Source organism: Canis aureus, chromosome 33, assembly GCF_053574225.1.
Source record: "Canis aureus isolate CA01 chromosome 33, VMU_Caureus_v.1.0, whole genome shotgun sequence".
NCBI lineage: Eukaryota > Metazoa > Chordata > Mammalia > Carnivora > Canidae > Canis > Canis aureus.
In genome coordinates, this window is record NC_135643.1 from 37,412,872 (window position 1) to 37,433,432 (window position 20,561).

General features: G+C 34.2%; 1 long non-coding RNA gene across 3 annotated transcripts in view; it reads left to right on the top strand.

Annotated features, from left to right (window-relative positions):
- Positions 1-20,561, top strand: part of LOC144304018 (uncharacterized) — a 228,561-nt gene that overhangs the window by 16,448 nt on the left and 191,552 nt on the right. The window contains exon 4 of one of the 3 annotated variants that reach the window (XR_013371012.1): positions 12,477-16,735. The exons of the other annotated variants lie outside the window; for them this stretch is intronic. This is a non-coding gene — a long non-coding RNA (uncharacterized LOC144304018). Of the gene's footprint in view, positions 1-12,476; positions 16,736-20,561 lie in introns of those variants that run through there. 3 annotated transcript variants of the gene reach the window in all.

Genomic DNA, 20,561 nt, shown 5'->3' on the forward strand with positions numbered 1-20,561 from the left:
AAGTCACTCCTTTAATATTTGTCAATCTTAGAAAGTAAGAATAATGGCATGAACATGAAAATAGTATCTGGAGATATCTACTTCAAATGATCCTATATGTTTACAATTGAACACGCCCTCTCCAAATATTTCCCATTGATAGAAGATTTTAAAAAATAAAACAAAACATAGCTTCTTAAAAATAAGGTAACTCCTCGAGGAAGAAACAAGAGAAACCAAAGCAACGATAGGCTGAAGACAAAGGCCCATGGAAGTAACAAGCTTAGAGCAAGACGGCAACACTTTGCAATTTTGGCTGCCATGGGGGTGAGGAAATTGAAGCCGTCTGCATTCCAACTGGGAAGTAAATCTTGGTGCTCTGCTTAGAACTGCGGTTTTCCCTGGGTCTCCTCTGCTTGTAAAAGGACATCTAAGAAAAACTATTTGTTGCTCACACAGCCTGTGCTGTGGTTTTCAGCAGTAAGAGAGCATTGGAAGGTAGGAAAATACAGACATTACCTCCCAACTGAAAATTGAAACGAGTTGCAGGCAATTGCCTTCTGTGGTACCTGTGTCACCCACAAGGCACGGGTCCCATATTGCCAGATCCTGGAGGATGATGATGGGCTTCTATAAACTCACTGCAGGTGGCCCAGTTGTAGTACTGTGCCAGATGAGTTCTCTTTGCTAGAAAAGATAATTGTTTCAGGTACTTGATATGTGGCCATTGATCTGGAAAATATTCCTTTGCTTTCTCACAGAAAAGATCAGAAATAGTTGCAACAATAGACAAGAGTATATTTTGACAGTCTTTCTCCCAGATAATGCTAACTCTTCCACCCTCTGTCATAATATTGTCCAAAGGGGACTGAGGCAGTCAAATATGCCATAAAATATCACAATGCCCATGATACTAATAATATCCTATTAACTGGACCAATTAAGAAAGGAGCAACAAACATATTGGAGGCTTTGGTAAAACACATGCTACCTAAAGAATGGAAGATAAACTCTATGAAGACTCAAGTTGCTGCCACTTAGGTAAAACTTTTAAGGTTCTTGTGGTCAGAGACATGTCACAACTCCACCATGAAATAAAAGGCAAAGTTTTGGATCCCAAAGAAGAATCCAGAAAAGGAGGCCCAATAGGTGATCAGCTTCTTTGGGATCTGAAGACCATGCATTCTACATTTGGGAATAATGATCTGGCCCTTAGACTAAATCAATCACACAGAATGATGCCAGCTTTGAGTAGGCCCAGAGTAGGAAAGGATGTGCAGCTCATTGAGACTATAAAACAAATAGAACAGCTGCTTGACTCATTGTCCCAGGACTGTAAGTTGTTGGAGGTGTCGATGGTGAAAAAAAGAGTGTGAGGTATATGTCAAGCTCTTGGTTTCTGGAGCAATACTATATCTTCTGCAAGCGACAATTATGTACCTTTTAAAAAAACAGCTCCTAATATGCTACTGGAACCTGCAGAACATTCAAACATGGGTTCCATGTAATGCTGCATATGAAGTGTCCAATATGGGCTGGAATCTGACAGACTCACCAACTCAGAGATTTGGGCATGTCCAGAAGTAACTCATTATAAATTGGAAATGGTATATCTATTATTGAGCCCAAGATAAAGCGTAGGAGTAAACCTCATTATTTCATGGTCCATTTATTCTAGCAAGTTGTACCAGCAGTGCTCCATCAGATATTACACTTACAGCCTTGTGAGTTGGGATCCTTTATGACTAGCTGACAAAGGCAGAAAAATCAGAGTTTGCTCTGTGAATAAGTAAGTCAACTTGGGTTGTGTGCACCTACTGAAAATGCAGCTACACTACAGCTGTATTGCTAATGTCCTGAAAAATATTAAGAGAAATCTTCTCAATGTGCACTATATCTGCTCATCTACTTGGTGTGGAAAGAGAAGAATCCCAACATTAGAATATATACAGCCACAGTAATGGCAAAAGACCCAGCTGGTTGGACAAAGACCTGGAATATTTGAATAATGAGGCTAAAAAATTCTGGGCAAAAGGCATATGGATGGATATATGGGAGTGGACCCCAATGAGGAAGATCTTTGACTTACGTGTTAACATCCCCCAGGAAAGTTTGAACACAGAATAGACCCAATTCATCAATCAAGTAGAGAATAACTTGCTAATTGACTTTAGTCAACCACTGTCATCAGTCACCAGAGTACTGGCAAATGGGTACATCAACTGAGTAGGCATGGGTCTGTCAGTATGGTCTCTCAGTCACCAAGGCTGATCCAGCTACTGATGATACCAAATGCCAGCAAGAAAGATCAAAGCTGAGCCTCCAATATGACACCAAAAACCTTACAAATTTCCTAAGCTCTGTGGAAAATGACTAGATCAGACCTCTTCAACCTTGGAAGGGGCAGTAATTAACATTCATTGGAATTGGCATATGTTTTTCCCTTTTCCATTCACAGGATCTCACCCAGCAGAGTCCATGTTTGATCCAACACTATATTATTAATTAGTATAGTGCAATGTCTGGGATCCAAGAGGAGGTTGTAGGAGTGGTCTCATCTATTATCACCCTAAATTACCATTTTGGTGAATTTGCACTTCTTGCTGTGACTCTTAATTCTGTAGGTTTAAAAGTCTTAGATCTCAGAAAAGGGAGAATACTTCTACCAGATGACAGGAAAATATATTATTATATTTTAAACTACAGCTGCCACCCTGTTGCCATCATGAAGGATAATTGATACTTCAAATCTTTTTCTCAGAGTTTGCTTTTTAGGGAAACTGACCTGCTACCACTCCCTTCTCAGTGAGGCTTTCCTGACTACCTTATTTAAAATTATACCTCCGACATTTCCCATTCCTCTTTTCTGCTTAGCTTTTCTCTTTGATGCCATCTAATGAAGCTACTTATTATACATAGGTATATTGTTTATTAAAACATGCTGGGTAGAGAGTGTTACCCATTTTTTCATTCCTATGTCCCAACGTATCTGTTTCAGCTAACTGGCCACAGTAGTACCTCATACCAAACTAACCCAAAACTCAATGATTTCAAATAATACTTGCCACTCACAGTTATGCAGGTTGGTGAGGTGATCTATTTCATTCTACAAGTCTGCATCCCCCAGGGCAGTTACTAGATATGTCATCATTCAGAGTCTTTTGATTTGCTACTCTCTAGTAACATTCTTTGGTTTATGTTATCCCATCTATAATTTTTTATCCCCTGTAATATATATTTTATAGAAATCATACTATTTTTTGTAGATTCACCAAATTGATGCCTCTAATTTTAACCTTTAACCAAAAAAAAAAAAAAAAGTGCTACCTTTGATCATACCTAAAATGTAAAATATGCAATATCATTTCCCAGAAGTTTTGTCTTTGTCTACTAGGCACCAAATACACTTCATGGATTTTTGAGAGAAGATCACAAGATTTCATTGTCAACTATTTTAGATCCATAGTTCCTATATTGTGATTTCAAGAAACTTTTGAAAGAAACCTTTAAGAATGCTTTTTCACTTTATTTCAATGCACAAAGATTTTATTTATGAACATTTTCATATAATTATATGCAAATAGTGTTTCTTTGATGTATCATTTTTGAAGGCAAAGCAGACATGTTTTGCCTCAGGCATTTCACTCGTATTATGAGCTTTATGAAAACAGATAATATATTGTAGGACTTTTAAAGAATTATTGTAAAGAACTACATGGTAAGCCCATTCCTGTTTACAGAATTCTGATATAGAAAAGCACTTCCAAAAAAATACATTACTAGAAATTTAACGTGAAAGTTTTATGGACCAATAAATTTATTTTAATGTGTTCAAGATTGAGATATACTGATTAAACAAAAGATATGGTGTGAAATATTTATAAAAGTAGTTTTCTTAAAAAACTGATTTGACTTTTATGAAAGAAGTAAAATTTAAGGCAATTAGAACATTTATATCCACATATATAGGCCATACATAAGATATCTACCTATATACATCAGTACACATATATGTACATACTTTATATGGGTTACATTTTGCAAATAAAGAAAAAATGTCTTGCTTTTCAAAGCTAATTTATTATCATCATGAAGTTGATACTCATTTTCCACAAGTTTGTATATAATTATGATGTGTCATTTTGATTAAAAATAAACATTACTTACTTACAAAGATAACATTTATACTTTGTTCCTTATTAAAATTTGTGATTTTTACTTTAATTGGAATTATATAATTATCCTTATTCAATCTATTGAAGGCTTATTATAAAAATATAAATATATAACAAACATAATGTTTTCCAACAGGTTAGAACATACGGTAAGGAAAAAAAACACCAAAAGGACACCTAGGTGGCTCAGACAGTTAAGCAGCTGACTTTGGCTCAGGTCATGATCCTGGGGTCCTGGGATTAAGGTGGAGGGGGTCTCTGTACTCAGGGGAACTGCTTCTGCTTCTCCCTCTCCTTCTGCCTCTGTCTCTCTCCCTACTCATGTTCTCTCTCTCTCAAATCAATGCAATCAAAAAAAAAAAGAAAAAGAAAAATCCACCAAAATACCAAGAAACATGTGGAAATTAAAATGATAGACGCAGTAATGGAATTGAATGGAAAAAAAATCTGTGGAATCAGGATAATAACCCATCATGCTCACACAAGGGAGGTTTGATTCTATGGTATCAAAAATATTTAGGCAAATATCAGCAAAGAAAATATGTTTAAGAAGAATGAGAAAAGAAAGGAAGGCAGTGAAGAAAAACTATTCTGTAAAATGACAACTCTTTTTATTTTCCTAAAGCATTTAGCATATACACTGAAACTGAGAAAAAAATATCTTAAATACATGTACATGATATGAGAGAGAGAGAGAGAGAGAGAGAAAGAAGGAAATGCCCTCGAACTTCAGAAATTACTCTTAGCCTCATCAATGAATGATGGGCACATCTCCACAGATATGCTAGTAAAAATGCACACCATTTGATTTTCTGGTGTATAAAAGCAACTCATTGCCTAAAAAATTCTTTATTATGGCAGTATAATATTGGAAATATCGTGATAAAAAAGAGATTCTCCCTCAAATCCAAGATTTTAATAGTCCTAAAGTCAATATAAGTTAATATCTCGATAAAATGCGTTATCTATGCAATTATGTATAAATTACATACTTTATATATACATACAAACCAAAAACACAAATATGCACTCACAACAATATACATTGTTCATAGGAGCATAAGGAAAGCCCAAATTCTCTGGTTATTAGCTTAAATTTGTTTCAAATAAAAATATTAAACTCCAGCATTTTAACATAGTTAAAATTTATTGTGGTATTAGAATTTTTCTATTTTGTAAATATCTACTTATTTGATTACCTTAGGTCAGATTTTAAAACTACATAAATATTCACAGCTATATTTTTGTCATAATATTAAAATGATATATGAAATTGACTTAAGTTTGCAGACAGTCATGAAAAATGAATATATCTCAAGCCAGTATCTTGATATTTTAGATATAATTTTCCTGATTTTTTTGACATCACATAAATACAAATATCAATATTTACACATACCTATATGTGCATGTTTTATCCATTCATGTAAAGCATCATTAAAGTAACAGATTTTGGGGGGTGCCTGGGTGGCTCAGGCAGTTAAGCATCTGCCTTTGGCTCAAGATCCTGGGATTGAGCCCCATGTCTGGCTTCCCACTCAGTAGGGATCTGCTTTTCCCTCTGCCTTTCCTCTCACTTTAGCTCTCTTTCTCTCTCAAATAAATACATAAAATCTTTGAAATGACAGATTTTTTAAGGATATTAAATAATGCCATACAAGATGAGAATAAAATTGCATTGTGTGTATCTTTAAAGTTCTAAAGTATTTGAAAAGGATTATCATATTTTTAGCTAGTGATAGAAAAATTTCCAGATGGTAAAAATGTGAATGATAAAAATAGACAAATTGAAATTAGAACTGTGATGGATTAATTTCCTTTTGGTTGTCCTTATGTTGTTTGTATTCATGCCAAATACATGAGCCAAGAGTCTCGAACAACACCCTTAGTAAAGGAAAGGAAGATTTCTAAAGTAGTTTCCAATAACATTTGCAGTTTGAAAGTCAATATAACTATCCACAGACACACAATCTTGGTTCCCTTGCCATGTTTGGTTTTCAAAATGCGTGCCTTAAATTTTAAAAGCCCTTCTCTCCACATGCTTTTGGATACACGTGCATATTAGATAAGTACTAGAAATAATGTGGTTAAATCGAGCTCTAGCTTGCCTGTGAAAACAAGTTTCCTCAATTGTCATATGAACAGGCAATCAAAACATTCCCATAAAATACTCATAAAACAAAGTAGGCAGGAATTAAGAAAAGCATCATTCGACTAAATTGAAAGATGATTTTTCAATTGTCTCTTCTTTATAATCTAAAATTACTCTTTATCCATGAATGATAAGATTCCACAATAGCCCAAGAAAGTTACAAGTAATGTTCAGTATTTTTGGGTTTGAAAAAGCAACAGTGAAAGCTGATTTTTAATCTCCCCTACTAACTCCCCCAAGGAATGTCTTTTTGGCAGTTATTTAGCTAAAGACCACCTGTGGAAAAGGCTTGGCATGTGCTGGATCCATTTTTTCCTAGAGGAAAATAGCATGAAATATCATATTGACTATGTATGCAGTAAAATATAAATCAATGGAAATGTTCTGGTATTCGGAAGTCTTATGCAATCTAGCTGCAGAAAGTCTCTTCCTTGTATTCAGTATTTGTTGTTGACGACCATTTTATTCTAATATTTACCAAACATGTTTCAAAATGTCTACATATATGCCAAGACTAAAGGTTTTGTGATTAAATACCTGTGACTAATGCCAGAATGAACACACTAAGCTCATGTCTTTGGCATAGGGATCTTCAGACATACTGGTATGCTAATGAGCAACATGGGTTTCCAGAAGGGCATTACTGATTGTGATTGTTCCAATATGTTAGTTTAACTCTTACATCTGCTAGAGCCCTCTTGCCCTTCAGTTCCTAGGTGATTGCCACAAACTTTGAATTCACATTCTTTGGATTTTGAGTCTTTTGCCTACTACCGAATTTTGCAAACAACCTGAAGGATCTGAGATGGCTTGTAGAAAGGAAAACTTTTAAAGTCCTGAAGCTTATTTAATTTTATAAGCAGTTTCTAAGAAAAAGTCTTTTTATGCATTTGCAAAGGTACAAATACATAATAAAGAATAAAAATTAATATTCATATTCACCTGAGGGGAAAGAAGGAGGCACAACCAACAGGGCATACTTTTAAAGCTGATAAATCCCACTAACATCACAATAAACAGAAAAAAAAATTTTATTGTCTGAATCAATTTTATTATACTTTGATTATAACTATTAGCTATACACTTTTTTGCTAATTTCTTTATGACAATTTTGTGATACCTTTTTGGTGGAGAAAAATCCTAGCATAGGTGATTAAAATTTGGTTTTTATTTTTGAAAATTCAGAAAAGTTACTTTCTTTTTTTATTTCTTTTTAGATTTTGTGGCACAATTTTTTCACTATATTTTAAAAATATTTTATCTAAATTCAATTTGACAACATATAGTATAACACCCAGTGCTCCTCCCGTCAAGCGCCCTCCTTAGTACCCATCACCCAGTTGTTCACCTCCTACCCTCCTCCCCTTTGCTTGTTTCCCAGAGTCAGGAGTCTCTCATAGTTTATCTTCCTCTCTAATTTTTCCTCACTCAGTTTTCCCCCTTCCCTTATGATCTCTTTCACTATTTCTTAATTCCACATATGAATGAAATCATATGATAATTGTCTTTCTCCAATTGACTTATTTCACTCAGCATAATACCCTCTAGCTCCATCCACATCAATGGATGCCAATGCCACTTGGGATTATATATTGAGGCCAGAGAATCTGCATTGATGAGATACCAAATTACAAATAGTGATAAAAATATCAATGCATTACTTTGTGGTCCCAGACACAGAATAGAATAAAAATGGGAACTTTAACCATCTTTGTCTATTTTCTGTAATCATAACAAATGTATTTGCAACTTATTTGCAAAATAAATAAATATTCCGAATACTCTGTCATTTAATGCTGATTTTTAGAGCTTGTAGAACATAATCTTTAATATCAAATGGCTTTGCTTGTCAATTGGTTATCTTATGTAAGTGTTCAAACTGGAATCTGATTGATGAAGACATGAATATTGAGTGCTTTTTTTTTTTTTTTTTGTAAGTGAATCTTAAGGATTTTATTTGTCTGGTTTCCTTCTGTGTGTAAAGGGGAATAAATGAGGTTCTGCTGGATTCCTCACATTAATGAAATGTCTGTAAGAGCATTTCCCATTCACAGTTATAAATTTTAATTTAAATGTAATGCTGTGGGATCCCTGGGTGGCGCAGCGGTTTAGCGCCTGCCTTTGGCCCAGGGCGCGATCCTGGAGACCCGGGATCGAATCCCACGTCAGGCTCCCGGTGCATGGAGCCTGCTTCTCCCTCTGCCTGTGTCTCTGCGCCTCTCTCTCTCTCTCTCTGTGTGTAACTATCATAAATAAATAAAAATTAAAAAAAAAAATAAAATAAATGTAATGCTGTGATTTTTTTTAAGATTTTATTTATTTATTCATGAGAGACACAGAGAGTGAGAGAGAGAGAGAGGCAGAGACACAGGCTCCATGCGGGGAGCCCGACATGGGACTCGATCCCAGGTCTCCAGGATCAGGCCCTGGACTGAAGGCGGCACTAAACCGCTGAGCCATCCGGGCTGCTCAATGCTGTGATTTTTAGTTGATATTTAGAGTGTTTTTATTGATATTTACTCATGACACAAATGGGACTGGCCTGTATTTTTCCTTTTGATGGTTTCATTGCCAGGTTTGGTATCAGCGTAAAACATTTTCCATAAAAGTAATTTGCAAATTTTGTTTCTGAGACATGTTGATAAGCTTAAAACACATTGGAATTATCTAGACTACAGCATAAATAGAACTTTGGGCCTTGTTCTTGAATTTGTTTTGCTGGAGACAGGAGGTGATGCCAAATCTTTAATGAATCTGATTTCTAGATTGCTATATTGAGTTCATCTCTCCTGAAGTTAGTTTGATTAAGTTGTATTTCTTTGAACCTATTTCTTTCATCCAGATTTCAAGTTTCAATAGAGAGGAGCAAATTATTCATGATAGTCTCTGGTCAAGAAAACAGAAACCACTCTAGGTATTCAAATAGAGAACATTTAATGCAGGGAATTGGTTATGCAAGTGATGGAAAAGCTGAATGGCTACACAGAAAACAGTAAGGAACTCCAAAGGAGCAATAGCAAGAAGCTGCTATCCTAGATGGACAGAGGAAACAGGTACTGTAACCAGAGCCCAGAAATCAGGGCTGTCAAGTGAGAACAAGAATTCAGTAGCTGAGGCCTCGGGGAACCTGAGACTATGAAAGGTACTGATGCTTAGTGAGAGCTCGAATCACAGACAAGATATAGATGCTTCTAAGGCATTATCTAAATGTGGGAGTCAGAAAATATTCTGGGCTTTCCTTGGTGCTTTTCCTAGCCTATTCTCAGATAACAGAGAGCCTGGGAGCTGGGAAGATATATTTCCCACTGGAGAACTAGGAAATCCAGGGACTGGATCTGAGAGGAATCATGACATGAATTTTTAGTTTTCTTTGATACTTCCCCACTATCTTTTCTTAATTTACATATAAATATACATAATTTATGCTTCATATCATGTTTAGGATAAGCTAACTGATGATCTATTTTATTCCTTTTTTCAAAGATGCAGACACTGCCCATTTCTAGTAATATGGTGTACTAGATGCTGGAAAAGCTACTGCTTTAGAAATTTTGGATGCAATATCTGATTACATTATGCACATAGCTGCCAGCACAGCCTCAGCCAGCACCACTCTCCAAAAGTGTGGAGTATTTGATTCATAGAGAAGTCTACATAGGAACAAGGCAAAGGAGTTATGACAGTGGGCATGTTCCCATTGGATTCACTGCCCTTATCACACACAGACTGCACCGCTCAGGAGTTGCCAGCCTGATAGAGCAGACAAAAGTCCAGTGTGGAAAGGATACCCTGAGAGCTTGGGGCCTACCCTCCAGGACCCTACATCAACACACATTTTATGTTGCTGCATCCCCAGCAGGTAGAATGCATGGAACTCGGAACCATGGGATAGATACAGACATTCATTCTTATCATAAACTCACATTGTCTTCTTGGGGAAATCTGTTCTTCTCCCATCAACTTTAGTCCCTATACATGGTATGTGCTATGTAAGTGTCCACTGTTATTTTTGTTTTATGTGAATAGTAAGTTATTGTTTGATACTGTATGAAGACAAATGCAGATGAGCTGTTTTTCATCATAGGCAAGAAAATGCTCTTGAATAAAAGGTCTGTATCCAAACCCCATAATATCATAAAATGTACATAATAACATGTAATGTTCAAAAATAGAATATACAGATGTATGTCTTTTAGTTACTGACCAAACAGTTCACAAAAGGTCCATTTTTATCCTCTGCTTTGTCTTGAACATTTTTCTTGTCTCTCTAAATAAGAATTTCTAGCCCTAATCTCTTAAAAATGACCTAAATTATTTTTCAAGACTTTATCTTGATTTTTTTTTAGAATTCCAGTCAACAGAACAATACTCTTACCATCTAAAACACATTTTGTTTGTGAATTATAATTTATTATGGAATTAGCAATGGTAATTTGGCAAGCAATTGTAGTTGCACAGATACAAGCACTCTTATCAGCCATACCAATACCATCAGGAGTTAAAGACAATATATATATTGAAATAGATTGCATAGTTCAAATAGCTATTGTTGTCTGTCTCTACTGGAGAATAGGAGAAGCTCTAAATATATAACTTGAATAAGGAGACACATTTTCAACAACATGACATGCTAAAAAATAGAATCTCAAAAACCCACCCAGAGTGGAAATGAACAAATAAATTGCCATAAGAATTATCTTTATCAATGCTGATTATTACAGTGAAAGCTTTGTTCAAAAATAGAAAATATGTGGGAGGTTATAAAGGAAAATGTCTCACTAAATCTAAAGGCTGTATAGAGTTTATAAAAATTACAGCGATTGCTTAATATAAAGAGGAGGTGGACGTGAGGAAGATGAAGAGGAAGAAGAAAAGAAACAGCAAAAGAACAGCAGCATCAAGAATAGCAACTTTTTGTTTCAAGGGACCACTGGCAAGTATCAGTGCCAATTTGAAAACATTACCCATTGCTTATCCCTTGACACAAGCAAAATTTCAGACATCTAAAAAATCCATATTTTAAATAAAAATACAATCTCAATTCTGGTGTGCATGAAAAGAGCCCACAGACTCTTGAGAAATGAGAATTTTAAAAAATGTAATTGGTCTTCTAGTAAGCTTACAATTATACCAGGACTTCTGTCTAAGTAACTTCTTTAACATGTTCTGCATTAAGTATTTTACCCCTAGAAATCTATAACCCCAGATTAACCACGAGAAAATGTCAAGCACAAATTCTCAAAAAATACCTAACCTAGTACTCTTCAAAACTGTCAAGGTCATGAGAAATAAAGAAGGCTGAAAAACCATCCTAGACTGGAGGAGGCAAGGAGGAGACATTATGATTAAATACAATGTAATATCCTGGATTAGATCTTGGAACAGAAAAATATCCTAACTGGAAAAATCTGTAACATTAACAGCATTGCAGCGATGTTAACTTCTTAGTTTTGACAAATGAGTATGTAAAATACCATCATTTGGAAAAGCTAGGTGAAGTGTGTACAGGAACACTCCAGACTACCCTTCCAACTTCCTACAGGAAGGTCAAATATTTTTCCAAAATAATTTATGAAATACATATAGCACAACAAACATTAAGTGGCTTTCTTTGTGACATATTTTTGAAGGTGCAAATGAGGGACTAGTTTGGAAAAGACACCCCTAGAGCTTGGGGCCCACCCTCCAGGACCCCTATATCAACACACATTGTATGTTGCTGTGTCCCCAGTTGGTAGAATGCATGAAACTGGGAACCACACGATAAATACAGACATTCTACTCTTATCATAAACTAACACTGTCTTCTCAGGGATATTTCTTTTAGGACTGGATAATACTGCCTTGCTTCATAAGGATTAAGACATATTTTTCATTCTGTTTTCTCTATAAACACTATTAGGGGGGTTACAAAGACATAATACATACATAAACACACATATCACATCTATTGAATATCAAAGATAAATAACATTTGTGCACAGGAATAGTAGATTTGGTTATCTTAAGTCCATCCTAAATTTCACTGAAACTGATATGCTCTCATTAACAATATTGTAAACAAGATAAATATTCATCAAGTTTGTAAGACTTTTAAATTTTAAAACAGTAAAATTTATATCTGCTAACCACTTCACTCACTGAATTTTTTTTTTTTTTTTTTATGATAGTCACAGAGAGAGAGAGAGGCAGAGACACAGGCAGAGGGAGATGCAGGCTCCATACACCGGGAGCCCGACGTGGGACTCAATCCCGGGTCTACAGGATCACGCCCTGGGCCAAAGGCAGGCGCCAAACCGCTGCGCCACCCAGGGATCCCCCTTCATTCATTGATTTAACAAATATTTGATAAAAATGCATAAAATGTGCCTAACACTGTTCTAGACACTAGACACACACCAATAAGCAAAAAAGATACTCTCACTACAGAACTTACACACAGATATGGGAGAGAGAAAGTAAATAAGTTATGCAACAAATTTATAATATCAGGCAATGGTAAATACAATCAGGAAAAATATATTGGGGGAAGGGAGAAGAGCTATTTAGACACACAGCTGTTCAACGGAGATGACATTTGAGGAGATCGGAGTGAAGTAAACATAGAATGCTTTAGAGAAAGATATTCCAAGCAAAGAAATGAACAAGTCAAAAAAACAAAAATAAAGCAGGAGAGTGCTGGAAAAAAATCATAAAAACAACAATAACTGTCATGATTTATAGATGATCAACAAATCACTAAACATAATACTTAGAGATATAAAGGTTAATAATAAAATAATTAATTATGGAAAAAATGCTTGCAGATACCTCCAGGGAGTCAGGTTATTATGAAGGTAGGGAGGAAAGAGATGTTTCTCATTTCACAATAAGCCTTCCTGAAATATCTGATGCTTTACATGTGCATATACTTCTTTACTTTGCTAAAGGTTAAAATATTATATCTAAGACTTCAGTCACTACTCCCATTATAATTATCTGCATTATAATGATCAGATTTATACCCAGGAGGGATAGGGCTGTGTCTGTATAACATAATAATTTTAAAATAGGAATTGAAAAATCCCTGTTATTAACTTTCCAAAACGGGATATATATATTTTGCTCTCTGTTCTCCCTTCTCCAGGAGCAACCTCTTAATCATGAATATGCTCAGCACCTACATGTACTTTCTGTTCTTCAAACTTTCTTAGCCTCGCCTCCTTCTAAAACCTGAAATAATTTGTAAATTGCTGACTAAAATTTCAATTCTCATCAGAACTAACAAACATAACTTCAATCCACAAGCATATTCCCTGGTTATGCTTCAATCAACAAGCATATTCCCTGGTTAAGAATCTAAGACAAGTTTCTGAGCACATTGTAAACATATCAAAATGCATATTTTTCTTTTCTCCATGTCAACATTTTACAAAGTCTCTTAAAGAGTTCTGGGGGAGATTAGTTTGTAATTATGCATGGAAAACAAGAACAGGAGATACAAAAATATTTATCATGATAAAACTTTGATCCGTTGAACATCTATTATTTCCTATGTAAATTCTTTGAAAATAGTACTTTGGAGAAATTTGTCATAGGTATTAAAAACAATGGGTCAGGTTGATATAAATACGTATTAAAATTTATAGAGCCTGTGTTTATTGTTTTGGTTCCTTGGCAAAGGCATTATCAAACTGTAACATAATGTTTAAATATCACCTTTCTTAATAACTGGAAACATGTCTTCCACAAATGCTTTCAGATATTGATAGTACTGTACTTAAATATTTGATTTTTTTCAGTAGTATGTGTGAATAAGTTGAACTATTTGAGAGCAAGAATAGATTAAGTAAGATTACATTACATCAAGAATTAAAGGGTTGAAAAGAGTTATTTTTCTAAATATTTTTTTACCCTTTAAAGTAGATTTTTCATAATCACTCCCTTTTTTCTCTTTCCTAAAGCACAAAACTAACATTGTATATTAAACTTCAAGACATTCATGATCACACTGAATGTCTTCAATTCAGTTAAGTCCACATTAGCTCTTGCTAATTGTTAAAGTAAAACAATCAAACAGTTGAACCAGAAATTGGTAATAACTGCCAAGCTATCACCTAACAAATCTACTGTCTTCAGTCATATCAAAAAGAAAACTTCATTCATAGCCTTTTGGTGCACAATAAAGGGCTGCATTTTGTTTTAACATTGGTATTTGTAAAAGTATGTTCAACTTGGGTAAAAATTACTGGAAAAAAATTACTGGAGATTAGTATTTATACTACACATTATTCTTTAATAATGTGAAGTTTAAATATAAATGTATATAGCACATCATCGGTGATGAAGCACTGTCACTTCTAGGAAATTTACCCAAAATAATGTGAAATTCTTTAAAAAGTGCCTAAAATATGCAAATGTTATTTAATGAAAACTTCCAAAAGAATGAGCACTGTGTTTCAGGCATACATATATTGGTGAAGAACATTATAGGAAAAATTATGCACAGAAACAATGAGGAGACTAAGTAATTTGTGTAACAGCATTATCATGTTGTTATCTTTTTTTTCATGTGTCATTCTCACAAAAATCCATGCAAGTAGGAAGAGAAGAATATTATCTCATATTTACATGTAAGGATAACTGAAACTCAGAAGAATTAATACTCTTGCCTTGCAGAACATCACCAGGAGCTGCAGAACATGATTTAAATCCTGGTCTTTTACATCTAGTGTAGAGCATTTTCAAGCACATCTTCTGTCCTCTACCCCATTCTCTATCCTTCCCATACAAACTTGCAAAATATAATAAAAAGTTACATTTCTAAAAACTGATAAAACACAAACTCGATGAAATAGACTAGATACATTCTACATATCCTCTACTTCTTTTATTTTTAATTTATATAAGTAAGGATAACAATGTCTCCCTCAGGAGGATTTACAGTATGAAGGATAATGAGATTATTATGTACATGCTCATCCCAGACAGTGAGTATCATACAGTAGATATACCTTGGTATTAGTTTACCCCCATACTTCTTAAATTGGGTTATCCCTGTGAGTAGAAGGATGGCATACTAGCTGATATACAGGTGACAATGACCCTCTGGGTACTTCAATTTTACTCATTTTTGGATGGATATTAAATAATTTAAGTGATTGTTAAAATAAACTCAGACATGTGAGAAAATAAAAAATAAAGCTGGTGTAAATTCTTGAGATTGCAAATAAATTCTTCTTACAAATTACTTTGGACAATGTCTGTTCTAATATTTGTTCTGTCATGCTGGGATTTAGTGTGAGGAACAAGCAAGAGAAAATTTTAAGATAAAATATATATAACCACTTTCAAAACTCTTTAGCAGGATCTTCTAAATCCGAGCATATGCCTATCCTAAACCCAGCTATTCCATTCCTGGGTGTATGCCTAGCAGAAATGTATACATATGTGCACCAAAAACCATGTAGCAATCAAATGTTTACAGCAATATCTTGCTATATCTCCAAACTTGAGACTATTCAAAATGCCTGCAAGAGTGGAACTGATAAATTATGGTTGTTCACAAGGAATGCACAGAAATGAGAATTATCTAAAGTCATATGCAGCACAGGATGAATTTTAAGACATGACATTAAAGACAGTGACTAGAAACAAGATTACACCCAGTATAGCTCAACTTACATAAAGATCAAAACCAAGCAAAACTAATCCAAATCAACAGATTTCAGGATAACTGTTACTACTGGGGAGAGGAAGTCCTCAAAAAAGGGCACAAGGGGCTACTGTTCTGACTTCTGTTGCTAGTGACACAGATTATTCAGTTTGGGAAAATTCCTCAAACAGCACACTTGCAATAAGTGCTCTTTTCAATGTGCATATTATAGTTTAGTAAAAGTTTTTCTTTTTAATTACAGGGATATAAAAAGGATCTATCAAAATTTCAGATTATTGTTCATTATATTGAGAGAGTGTAACTAAAGATAGTCCTAGTTTTCATGGAGATGGATATTTTACTGGAATTTCTAATACTAAAACATGGATTTGTATTTCATATTGGATTCTACAGTTTACCTCTAAGAATGTAAATGTACTTGAAATGATTTTGAAATATCTATAGAAAAAACTTTTTATGGTAATTAAAAAATTTGATCTGTATTCTTTAAAAAAGTACATCATAGGCTTACTTCAATGAAAATGACTTTTCAAAAAGAGGTATATATGAAAACTTGCAAAGGTATATTTCAAGAACTCTGCTTTGTGTCCATTTGTATGGACACGTTAGAAAGTATTTAGAGGCAATAGGATGACTGAGTGGTTCAGCAATTGAGCGGCTGCCTTTGGCTCAGGGTATGATTCCAGAGTCCTGGGACTGAGTCCCACATCAGGCTTCCTGTATGAAGCCTGCTTCTCCCTCTGCCTATGTGTCTGCCTCTCTCTCTCTCATTCTCTCTCTCTCTCTCTCATGTATAAATAAGTAAAATCTTTTTAAAATAAAAATAAAGGCAAGAGCTTTGTCTCATTTATTTTGCCATTTCTACTACCTAGCATAGATTGTGGTACATGGTAGGTGCCTCATGCATGTTTCTAAATCAAAGAAAACATGATGTAATAGATGAATTAGGATGCAGGGAAGATAAGTATTGTCTACTTTTTGTTTTTCCTTTTTTGATCACACACTGGTCCATCTTCCCCAGGTCACACACCATAAGGATACTCAAGCAGCCCTTTAGAGAAGGGCTCATGGCAAGGAACTGAGGCCTTTTGCTAACAGCCAATAGCAGCTAAACAGCTATGTGAGAAAGCCAAAATGGAGATATTTCCACCATTCCCAGTTAATATTTCAAGTGATTACATCCTGACCAATATCCTAGCTGAAACCACTAAAGAGATCCTAAACTAAAAAGACTTTGGTAAGTGACTCCTGAATTCCTGGCCAATAAAAAAGTGAGATGGTAAACAGTTTTGTTCTAAATCAATTTTTAAAGTAGTTGATTATACATCAGTAGATAATCAATACAACAAATTTTGTTGATTATGAAAAAGCTGCTATAAAACTTAGTCTTTGTATGGACATATTGTTCATTTCCCTCCCTGTGCCTGGGGAAGTGAGTGAGATCTCTGGATTGTATGATTTATATATATGGCTGTACAATGTTGCACTTCCACAGGCAACATGAAAGATCCATGGTCCTGCAACTTTTCAGCTTTTGGTATTCTTAGTTGTTGTTGCTTGAGTTTTCTGTTGCTGCTTGCCTGTTTGTTTTACTATTCTAAACTGTAGGAAGGGTATATCATTGGAGTTTAATGTGTAGCTCCTTGAGGAGCATCTTTTCATGTGCTTATTTGCCAGTCATTTTTCCTCTTTGGTTTAATGCCTGTACAAGTCCTTTGGCATTTTGTAATGGATTGTTTTCTAATTTTTGAGTTTGGGCATTCTTGTTATACACTAAATATAAGTCCTTATGATAAATAGATTGACAAGTATTTTCTCCCAGCCTTTAGGTAGTCTTTTCATTTTATTAAATGTCTTTTGAAGAGAAGTTTTTAATTCGGATGCAACAAAACTTGTCAGTTTGTTTTATGATTCACTCCTTTTGTGTCCTAAGAAAATTTTGTGTAAGCCAAGAAATTCCTTCAATTTTCTTCTGGAAATTTAGAGTCCTAGGTTTTAGTTTTAGGTCATTTCTTATGATCATTTCTATAGCCACTGCCCAGAGATCATCCTTTGTTGAATTGAATAACATCACTCTGACACCTTATACTGGAAGTGCTACTCATTTAGTCAGATGACAGATGATAGGAAATTTGCTTGAAAGAATCCTGGATTCTCTCAATGGCCTTCCGATTCCTAATGAAGTGCTATCTAAATGATCTTATGTGGGCGGAGAATTTGATGGAATGAAACATGGCAGGTTAAGTGGGGGCAAGGAGGAATCCAATCAATCAATCAGTCAAATCAGATTATCAATTCCTACAAAATGTCTGCTGGGATTTTGACTTGGGTTGCTGTAACTCTACATATAAATTTGCAAAAAAAAAAAAAAAAAAGTTAATAATATTGTTTCTTCTAGTCCACAAACATTATATATTTCTTCCTTCATTAGTTCTTAAATTTATCTTAGCAAGATTTTACAGGTTTGGATATACAAGTCTGGCATATCTGCTGTTTAAGTATTTCACACTTTTGATGCTATTGTAAGTTTTTTTCTGTCAATTTCCACTTATTTTAGAATTTAGAAATAGATTATTTTATAAATTTATGCTAGCACTGAGATGTGCTAAGCAACCTTATCATTTCAACTAGACTTTTTTTTCTTGCCTTCTTACAATGCCTCGACACACTAGTACAATTGAAATTGTGAGGGTGATTATTAATTAGTTACCAAAATTAGGAAATATTTAATATAATGCTGCCTGATTATAAAAAATGTTTGAAGAAGTTCTATTCACATAAATTTGACAATTTAATGTACTAAAGAAATTCCTTTAAAATCATCATCTTCCAGATCTCACCAAGATGAAATACATAACCTGAACAGCTAAAACTATTAAAGAATAGTTAAAAACTTCCCCCAGAAATCTCCAGGCTATGACACTTTCAGTGGAGAATTTCACCAAACATTAAAGAAGAACTGTGACTAATTCTAAAACATCTTGACCTAAAAATAAGAGACAAAGGAACACTTTCCAATTTATTCTATGAGATGAGTATTTCCCTGGTACCAAAACAGACAAAATACAGTACCATAAAGAAAAAAACAGGAAAGCAAAAGAAAACTACAGAAAAATATCCTTCATAAACATAGACATTAAACTGCTCAAAAAAATAAAATCAAGAAAAATCTACCAATAAAATGGATTTCCTTCCAGGAATGAGAGGCTGGTTATATATTAAAAAATCAATTCATATAGTCTACTATATTAACAAAATAAAGATCAACCGCATGATTATATAAAATGATGAAGAAAAACATTTCATAAAATTTACACCCATTCATGATAACTCTCAGGAAACTAAAAATAAAAGGAAATTTCTCAATCTGGTAAAAGGCATCTACAAACCCTATGGGTCACATTTGTTTAAAAAATGTGGATGGACCTGGAGGGTATTATGCTGAGTGAAATAAGTCAATCAGAAAAGGACAAACATTATATGGTCTAATTCATTTGGAGAATATAAAAATTACTGAAAGAGAATAAAGGGAAAGGAGAGAAAAATGAATGAAAATATCAGTGAGGGTGACAAAACATGAGAGACACCTAACTCTAGGAAACTAACAAGGGGTAGTGGAAAGGGAGGTGGGCGGGGGATTGGGGTGACTGGATGATGGGCACTGAGAGGGGCACTTGGCAGGATGAGCACTGGGTGTTATGCTATATGTTGGCAAATTGAACTCCAATAAAAAAAATTTTTTTAAATGGATTCATAACTCATATTATGACCAAAATAAATTCCAAATGAATAAGAGATTAAGTGAAAAAGAAATATCTATGCAAAAATTAAAATAAAGCATAATAAATATAAAGTTATTGCAAGAAACATCACTAGTAAAGTCAAAATACAAATGACAAACTAGGAGACAATGTTTGCAATTTGTATCTAAGAAAAATGTTCTTAAAATTTAGAAAAATAGCAAAAAAAGACATGACTAACCATCCTTCAGAAAAAAATATCTAAATGACCCTTAAACATGATATATGCAATGTTTCACTCATATCAAGAATGAAAATGGCATTGCAGTGTCCTTGCTTGCCTATCAGAGTGGCAACTCATTTTGTTGGCAAGGTAAACAGTCTTCTCAAACACTAGAGGGGAATTTGGCAATACTCAATAAATTACATTTGCATTTGAACCAGCAATTCAACTTCTAGGGTCCTTCTAGGAATCTTTCTAAAAATTCACCTAGAATATATACCTGCCTCCAAAAATACAATACTTCAAGTATAGAAATTAAATTATGATATCAAAATATTAAAAACATGTAAATTGCCCAACCATAGAAGATGAATAAATTACAATATATATACATGAAAGACTACCTATTCTAGAGTGAGAAAAAGGATGAAAAATATTTCTATAAACTGATAAATAGTTGTTACCTAGATACATTGAACACAAGCAAAGACCTTTAAGATACCTTAATAATAAAATGAGCAAATAATAACAACTGGATAAAGCAAGAGTGGAAAAACCTGAATTATCTTTTAAATCTATTTCCATACTATTCTTGTTTCATTAAATTTTGTCAACATTATTCATGCTAAAAAATTTA